The sequence below is a fragment of the Bubalus bubalis genome, chromosome 5 (assembly GCF_019923935.1).
Source record: "Bubalus bubalis isolate 160015118507 breed Murrah chromosome 5, NDDB_SH_1, whole genome shotgun sequence".
Classification (NCBI taxonomy): domain Eukaryota; kingdom Metazoa; phylum Chordata; class Mammalia; order Artiodactyla; family Bovidae; genus Bubalus; species Bubalus bubalis.
This window is the reverse complement of record NC_059161.1, coordinates 85,795,365-85,804,372: the sequence shown is the minus strand read 5'-3', so window position 1 is coordinate 85,804,372 and position 9,008 is coordinate 85,795,365.

The window sequence follows — 9,008 nt, the reverse complement described above, 5'->3', positions numbered from 1 at the left end:
CAACATATGACCCAGCAATGCCACACCTATACTTAGAGAAAACCAGCTGTTGTTGCTCAGTCAACTCAGTCATGTCTTTCTTGACTCTTTGCAACCCCACGGACTACAGCACGCCAGGCTTCCCTGTCCTTCACTATCTCTCAGAGTTTGCTCAAACTCATGTCCGTAGAGTTGGTGATGCCATCCAACCATCTCATCCTCTGTCATCCCCTTTTCCTCCTGCCTTCAATCTTTCTCATCATCAGGGTCTTTTCCAATGAGTCAGTTCTTCGCATCAGGTGGCCAAAGTATTGGAGCTTCAGCTTCAGCCTCAGTCCTTCCAATGAATATTCAGGACTGATTTCCTTTTAGGTTGACTGGTTTGATCTCCTTGCTGTCCAAGGGACTCTCAAAAGTCTTCTCCAGCACCACAGCTGGAAAATATCAATTTTTAGGGCCCAGCTTTCTTTAAGGTCCCTCTCTCATATCCCCTACATGACTACATGAAAAACCATCGCTTTGACTGCTGCTGCTGCTGCTGCTAAGTTGCTTCAGTTGTGTCCGACTCTGTGCGACCCCATAGATGGCAGCCCACTACGCTCCTCTGTCCCTGGGATACTCCAGGCAAGAATACTGGAGTGGGTTGCCATTTCCTCCTCCAATGCATGAGAGTGAAAAGTCAAAGTGAAATCCCTCAGTTGTGCCCAACTCTTAGCGACCCCATGGACTGCAGCCTACCAGGCTCCTCCATCCATAGGATTTTCCAGGCAAGAGTACTGGAGTGGGTTGCCATTGCCTTCTCCGGTCGCTTTGACTAGACAGCCCCAATTCATCCTGCAACAGAAGGACATTTGCACAAGAACTCTTTGACTTTCAAAAATCTGGAGAGAGAGGAGGAGTAGTATATTTGCTGGCCAACTTCACAGGCTGAGTAAAATTTAAAAACAACAACAACAACAAAAGAAGAGCCAGGAGAGGACCTTGGAGCGCATCTCTCACCAAGGCAGAAAATGAGGGACCACTAGAGAGCCAGGGAGAGGAATGGGCAGGCAGACAGGTGGCCATAGCTTTGAGCTTCGGGTGACCCTACCTGGCTCGGCGGATCTTCATTGGGGGAAGGCAGGGTCTTCCCAGCCCAGCCGTCCAGGGACCCTTCCTGGACGTTGAATGTTGAAGTTAGTGATGGCGTAGAAAAAAATGAGTGTGCTGATACTGATTGCTTTCTGGTATCCAAAAACAAGGGCTTCCCAGGTGGCGCTGGTGGTAGAGAACCCACTTGCCAATGCAGAGGACGTAAGAGACGTGGGTTCGATCCCCGGGTTGGGAAGATCCCTTGGAGGAAGGCATGGCAACCCACTCCAATGTATTCTTGCCTGGAGAATCCCATGGACGAAGGAGCCTGGTGGGCTACAGAGTTGAGTCGGACACACTGAAGACTCTTAGCACAGCACACACATCTGAAAACCAACCTGGGATCTATCTAAGGACCTAACTCAAACACAACTCAGGGTGGGTGTATGTTAAAAACAAAACCAAAATTCACAACTCAAAGGCCTAACTAGGGTCAACACCTCGCCAACCTTTCCTCAGGATTTCTCAGACTTGGTAAAATGGACGGCCAAGAAGCACCAGCTCCCTCCAATCCTCATCCATTCCAGGTAATTAGGAATTTCTCTTAATGGTAATGACAACACATCCGATTTTGCATGAAAATGCATTCCGAAGGATTTCTTGTCAGTCTGGGACCTTTGGGCGTTTGATTCTGGGTACTGGGAGGAGGATAGACGAATGAATGGACAAAGAGAAGCAGACAGAGACAATTTTCCCTCAAGAAACATTTTTCATGCAAGTTTTCATACAAGGGAGAAAAGTACTGATTCCCCTAAGTCACACATACTAAGTCACTTCAGTTGTGTCCTACTGTTTAAGACCCCATTGACTATATCCCGCCAGGATCCTCTGTCCATGGGATTCTCCGGGCAAGAATACTGGAATGGGTTGCCATTTCCTCCTCCAGGGGATCTTCCTAACCCAGGAATCGAACCTGCATCTCTTTTGTCTACCTACACGGGCAGGTGAGTTCTCTGCTACTAGTACCACCTGGGAAGCCATGTCTTAGTCACAGAGAAAATAGTAAATTGACCAAACAGGGAAAAGAAAACAGACTGCTTGTCCAAGATATGGGGTTCAGGAGCCAGGGTAATGTGGCTTCTGACATTACTGGCATCTTCCCGGGAGCTGCTCAGCTATGTTAAAATATATCTCGAGGGCTGGAATTTTCACGTCCTTGGCAAAGTGCTGCAGCTCTCACAAAGATAGGGTGGGAGAGAGAATGGAACAAGAAGAAAACATAATAGGAAAGGAGAAAAGAAAGAAAAACTATGGAGACACAACAAAAATATCCACCCTTTCTCACAAGTCTTCACAGAGTCCTCAGCAGTTAGCGGGAAACCTTTCTCCCACTTACCTGTTAGACGAGGTTCAAAATTTCTCTTCTCTTTACTTCTATTAATTTATTCCTCTATAGTTAATATCCTCATTTTAACTTTTTTAAAATTAAAAAAAAACTTTAACTTTTTCAAAAATTTTATATTATACACTCTAAATATGTGCAGTTTTACTGTATGTTAATTATCTGTATGTTAATTAATTTTATCAATAAAATTGTTTTCAAAAGCCACAAACAGAAGTTGGGGTCTGCATGGGCAGCTGGGGACTCATCCAGGAGCCCCCTGCCAGGTCACGGGGAATGTGGTGCCCCTGCTGCTCAGGGTGTGCTCCCTGGTCTGGCTTCTAATGACAGGAAGAAATCAAGCCAGGAACCCTGGCAGGACAGTGAGAAGCCTGAAGTTCACATCCTGTCGGCTCCAGCATCAGCACCAGACCCTCAGCTCTGTCTCCTCAGCTTGGACAAGTGGTGTTGCTGTTGTTCAGTCGCTAAGTCATGTCCGCCTCTGCAACCCTAAGGACTGCAGCACGCCAGGCTCCCCTGTCCTTCACCATCTCCCGGAGTTTGCCTAAACTCATCTCCATCCAGTCGGTGACGCCATCCAGCCATCTCATCCTCTGTTGCCCCCTTCTCCTCCTGCCATCAATCTTTCCCAGCTTCAGGATCTTTTCTAATGAGTTGGCTCTTCGTATCAGATGGCCAAAATATTGGAGCTTCTGCATCAGTCCTTCCAATGAATATTCAGGATTGGTTTCCTTTAGGATGAACTGGTTTGATCTCCTTGCTGCCCAAGGGACTCTCAAGAGTCTTCTCCAGAGCCATAGTTTGAAAGCATCAGTTCTTCGGCACTCAGCCTTCTTTACAGTCCAACTCTCCATTCATATGTGACTACTGGAAAAATCATAGCTTTGACTAGACGGACCTTTTTCAGCAAAGTAATGTGTCTTCTTGTTAATACGCTGTCTAGGTTGGTCATAGCTTTCCTTTCAAGGAGCAAGCATCTTTTAATTCGTGGTTGCAGTCACCATCTGCAGTGATTTTGGAGCCCAATAATAGTATACAGCTAGAAAACATGAGTAAAATACAAACAACAACAGAAGAATTACAAAAGAATGATTTTATTCAAAAAAGGAAACTATTTAGAAAGTACAATTCTATTTGATTAACTTTAAAAAAACCTGCAAACTGAGGAAACATCGTATTAAAATAATTTAGAAAACAAAAATAGTCAAACAATACTAAAACATACAGCCTACAATGGGCATTGTTGAGAGTGTGAAAGAAGAGATGTAAATAGCAAAACTCACACACAGGTGCCTTCAAAAGTACTTTAAAGGTCTAGTTCTTGGATTTCTCTTGTAGCCCAGTGGATGGATATCCACTTTGCCTTGCGGGGGACCAGGGCGGGGGACACAGGTTCAATCTTCCACCTGCTGAGGAGCAACTAAGCCTGTGCACAACTGCTGAGCCTGCTCTGTAGGGCCCTACAGTCACAGAACTGAGCCCGCATGCGGCACCACCCGCTACTAGCGGGCCTGGAGCCTGTCCTCAACAGGAGGGGCTCCAAAATAAGAAGCCCGCACACAGAAGCCACACCTGGAGAAAGTCCAGGCACAACAGCGATGAAGCCTACTTTTATAGAGAAGAAATTTGGAAATGAAAAAAAATAATAATAAAAAATAAAAAGGCAAATCAACTTTTTAAAAATATTTGTTCATTTTTGCACTAAAGAATCCACCTGCAATGCAGGAGACCCCGGTCCATTCCTGGATCGGGAAGATTCGCTGGAGAAGGGAAAGGGTACTAACTCCAGAATTCTTGGGCTTCCCTTGTGGCTCAGCTGGTAAAGACTCTGCCTGTAATGCGGGAGACCTGGGTTCGGTCCCTCACTCCTGTATTCTGGCGCAGAGAATTCCATGGACTGTATATCCATGGGATTGCAAAGAGTGGAACACGACCGACCGACTTTCACTTCCCTTCCCTTCCCTTCACTGATACACTGGGTCTTGGTTGCTGCGCACAAGCTTTCTCTCCTTGTGACAGGCGGGGGTTGCTCTCCTTGCAGCGCCTGCGGCTCATTGCGCGGGCGTTTCTCCTTGCGGAGCACAGGCTCTAGAGATCTCAGGCATCAGTATCTGCAGCAGGCGGGCTCAGACTCAGCAGTCTGGATCACGGGCTTAGGTCCCGCGTAGCACGCGGGATCTTCCGGTACTGGGGATGGAACCTGTGTCCCCCATATTAGCAGGCGGATTCTTAACCACTGGATCACCAGGAAGTCTTGGGAAATCAACTTTTAAAAGAGTTTTAATGGTTCAAAAATGCAGAATAGAGAAAAATCAACTTCTAAGACATCTGAACTTTTCCACATTAGAAATAAAATTATATAAAATTATTATTACTTTAAGTTTGTAAATATTTGCAAATTTGATATGGAGGAATTTGCAAAATTGTCAGTTAACATTTTTTTACTTAAATTGGACAGATTTGAGTAACTCAGAAATCTCTCGCCTGTACTTTTCTTCTGTATATTATTGGATATGTATGAGTGTGTGTTTTGTGCAATTTCCTCTGATTAAAAATAGACTGAGTTGGAAGTGAATTGCTTTATCGCTTCAATATGAATAAAGTTGCACTTCTCTTAAACTCCTGTTTAGAGTTTGTCACACAGGCTTTGTGAATAAGGCAGATTGGGATTCCATCAAATTCAAGGCTTGAGCCCTTGACAATAATTTTCCTTATCCAGAGGTCATTCCATAGAAGCATGCTATCTGTTGCTCACTAGAGGAGCAAAAACCACTGAATTCCTGTAAGTTGATATCTTCTTCTAAACACAGGATTTCAAAAATTCAACAAAAAACTTTACTGGCAGTTCAGTGGTTAAGGCCCTGTGCTTCCACTCCAGGGCACACAGATTCATCCCAGGCCAAGGGAACTAAGATCCCCCTCATGCTGTCATGGGGGCAACCAAAAAAAAAAAAAAAAATCAACAAAAAGAATAAATTGAGAAGAATGAACCCTCACATTACATGAATTTTGAACAGTTTACTAAACTATATTCTTATAGGACAAATGCTAGTAAGTACAAATCCCTATCTATTCAGGTGTTAGTAGAAAAAAACCTTAGTTCAGAGTGTCTTTAGTACTGTCTTGTCTTTGGAGTCTTGTTTAGATCCTCTTTCTTTCTTTTTTAACAAAGGCTTTATTAAAAAGCTGTATTTATTTGGCCGCACCGGGTCTTAGTTGTTGTGAGCAGGATCTTTAGTTGCAGCATGTGATCTTAGTTGCAGCAAGTCATATCTTACATGTGGGATCTAGTTCTCCGACTAAGGATTGAATCCTGGCCCCCTGCACTGGGAGTGCATAATCTTAGCTATGGAACCATCAGGGAAGCCCTTCTCTTCCTTTGCTTATCCTCAGATTCTGATTTGCTTCTGTGTCCTATGACATGCGCATCCTAAACTGGAGATAACACAGTATCAGAGCTGATACACTAACTGCAGAGATGACTATAACAGAAACTTCACTTAAAACTATTTGATTGGATTTGAAAGACTCACAAACATAAAACAAGTTGCAATCTAGTGCAACAATTATTTCTTTTTTCCTGAATCATTGAAGAGTAAGCTGTGGACCCCATTACCTTTGAATACTATAGCATATATTTCCTACAAATAAGGATGTTCTCCTACATAACAATACAATACAACCATCAAAATCAGACACTTAACAGTGATGCATTACTGTCATTTTAGTTGAGCTCCATCAAGAGTTGCCCATTATCCCAATAATGTCCTTTATAACAAAAGCATTCGATTCAGAATCTCAAGCTGCATTTATTTGCCGTGTGTCTTTTGTTCCTTTATTTTGTAACAGCTCCTCAGTCTTAGCTTTCATGCCCTTGATACTTTTGATGATGAAAGACTGGACTTTTTTTTTTCTTTTTTTGGCCACACCATTGGGCATGAGGGGTCTTAGTTCCTTGGCCAGATATCGAAACCGTGCCCCCTGCATTGGGAGCTCAGAGTTTTAACCACTGAACCACCAGGCAAACACCATGGTTGGATATTCTGTAGAATATCTCTTAAAGTAATTTTGTCTGTTTCCTCAGGATTAGAATAAGTTATGCATCTTTGACCAGAAAAATCACAAAAGTGATGCTGTTTTTATTGCTTTCTACCTAATGTTGCATGATTTTGATGGTGGACCCTCTGTTGATAATGATCAAGGATCCCCAACTTTTTGGCACCAGGGACCGGTTTCAGAGAAGACAATTTTTCCATGGACCCTGGGGGAAGAGGGACTGGAGATGGTTCAGGTGACGATGGGAGTGATGGGAAGCAGTGGGGAGCCACAGATAAAACTTCACTCCCTCTCTGGCTGCTAACCTCTTGCTGTATGGCCCAGTCCCTAACAGTTATATCACTTATTTAAGGTGGTGTCTGCCGGCTTGTCTCACATGAAAGTTGCGTTTTCCCACTTAGGGAGTTCCCTGGTGGCCTAGTGTTTAGATTCCAGGCTTTCACTGACAGGGCTCAATCCCTGGTAGGGTAACAGAGATCCCAAAAGCCTTTTGGCAGAACCAAAAAAATAAAAAGTTACTTTTCCCCTTTTAAATATATTTATGCCTAGGTTCTTGGAACATACGCAAAAAGCATATTCCTCATCAAACATTAAATCTATCCATTTATATCATTTCAATTTATTCATTCACTTATAACTGTTTGGACTCATGATTTCCAGTTCTATTCAGTAAGTTATAATTAGCTATAAGCATTATTTTTTCTTGTTAGTCTGTCCCAGCTTTGATCAATAGCATCCCTTCAAGATGTCCTCCTCCCTGTCCTTTTGATGTGTGTCCATCATCATTCTTTTTTTTCAAAATATTTATCTATTTGCTTGGCTGCATCAGGTCTTAGATGCGGCATGTGGGATCTCTGCTGAGAGAGGAATCTTTCGCTGCGAGGCAGGGATTCTCCAGTTGTGGCTCTATGGCTCACCGGTTTAGCTGCCCCATGGCATGTGGGATCCTCCTGGACCAAGGATCAAACCTGTGTCCCCCTCATTGGCAGGCAGATTCTTATCCACTGTACCACCAGGGAAGTCCACAAAGCAAATTTTAAAGTAGAAGGTAAACAGGAATCACCTCACTCTAAACTCTGTATTTTTATATCAGTTTTAAATTTGATTTCCTCAAAACTAATAAAATGAGGAAAGGTATAACATTTATGAGAGTTGATTGGCCATGAAAGTTGAGTTTTTCTCCTTGATTATATTTTGCTCATCTCTCATCTGGACTTCTGCAATAGCCCCCATATAACTGTTGTTCCTGCACCAACACTCATCTCTCATCTGGACTTCTGTAATAGCCCCCATATAACAACAGTTATATGGGGGCTATTACCTAAGGCCCTAAAACTACTTTATGGGGGCTATATGGGGGCTATTACCTAAGGCCCTAAAACTACTTTATTTAGTTTTAGGGCCTTTGCAAGTAGGTTTAATTGCCACTCTAAGGAGTCTGAATTTTGTTTTTAAGTTTCATGAGAAAGCTTTGAAAGATTTTAATGATAACCTGATCTGACTGACTCTGTAGAGTCTTCTTCATAAAGTAGCAAAAGAGTGTTGGTGCAGGAACAACAGTTATACGGGGGCTATTGCAGAAGTCCAGATGAGAATAAGCAGCAAACGATACAATCATAGGGCAGCAATGTCCAAAGAGAGCTTGTGCTGAATAATGATGTCAGAGCAAAGGCCCATCCTTCTTCTCTGATGAGTACCTACGAGGCCATTCCTACTTCCCATGAAGTAGGGGTGGAGTGGCGTCTCTTCAGGCCAGTAAACTGCAAGGTCAGAATCTTTCTTCCCTAAGCAATACCAAAAACGCAACGTATTGATGTTAGGATACTGGTTTTACAGTATTCTTGCTTACCACACAAAAAAGACAACAGCAATTTCAGAATTATGGCCCTGGGATCTAGCTATCTTCTAAGTTGATGTTTTTTAATACTTTTGAAGAAAAACTTGTAACAATGTACAGTTGGCTATAATCATCCTTCAGTTTTTTTTTTTAACACATTCAAAGTCCATCTTTACTTTTTTATTTAGTTTTAGGGCCTTTTATCCTATTTTCAATATGGAAGCTACACTAAAATATTTTGATCCAGCTTAAAGGAATTTTTTTAATTTTCAGTGTTAGTTGGATATTTATTTTTGCTGTGGAAGGACAACCCGTGTTTTAAGAAATGGGATAGATGGACTGTTAAAATTTTGGTCTTTCTGAAAGCCAGAAAGTATTCACTGAACATTATTTCATGTCCCCTTGGACCTGTGGCTCTTCCCTTGATCTCACTACTATGAGCTTTCATGTAGAATGCCTTTTTTTCTCATAGTAAGGCTATTCATGAATAAGTGAAAGAGGTTTTCAGATGACTGAGTGGTGAAGTTATTGCAGACTCTGGTTCAAACATAGACAGAGGGTGAAAGAGATCAAGGCTTAGTCAGGTCCGACTCTTTGTGACCCCATGGACTGTAGCCCGCCAGGCTCCTCTGTCCATGGGATTCTCCAGGCAAGAATACTGGA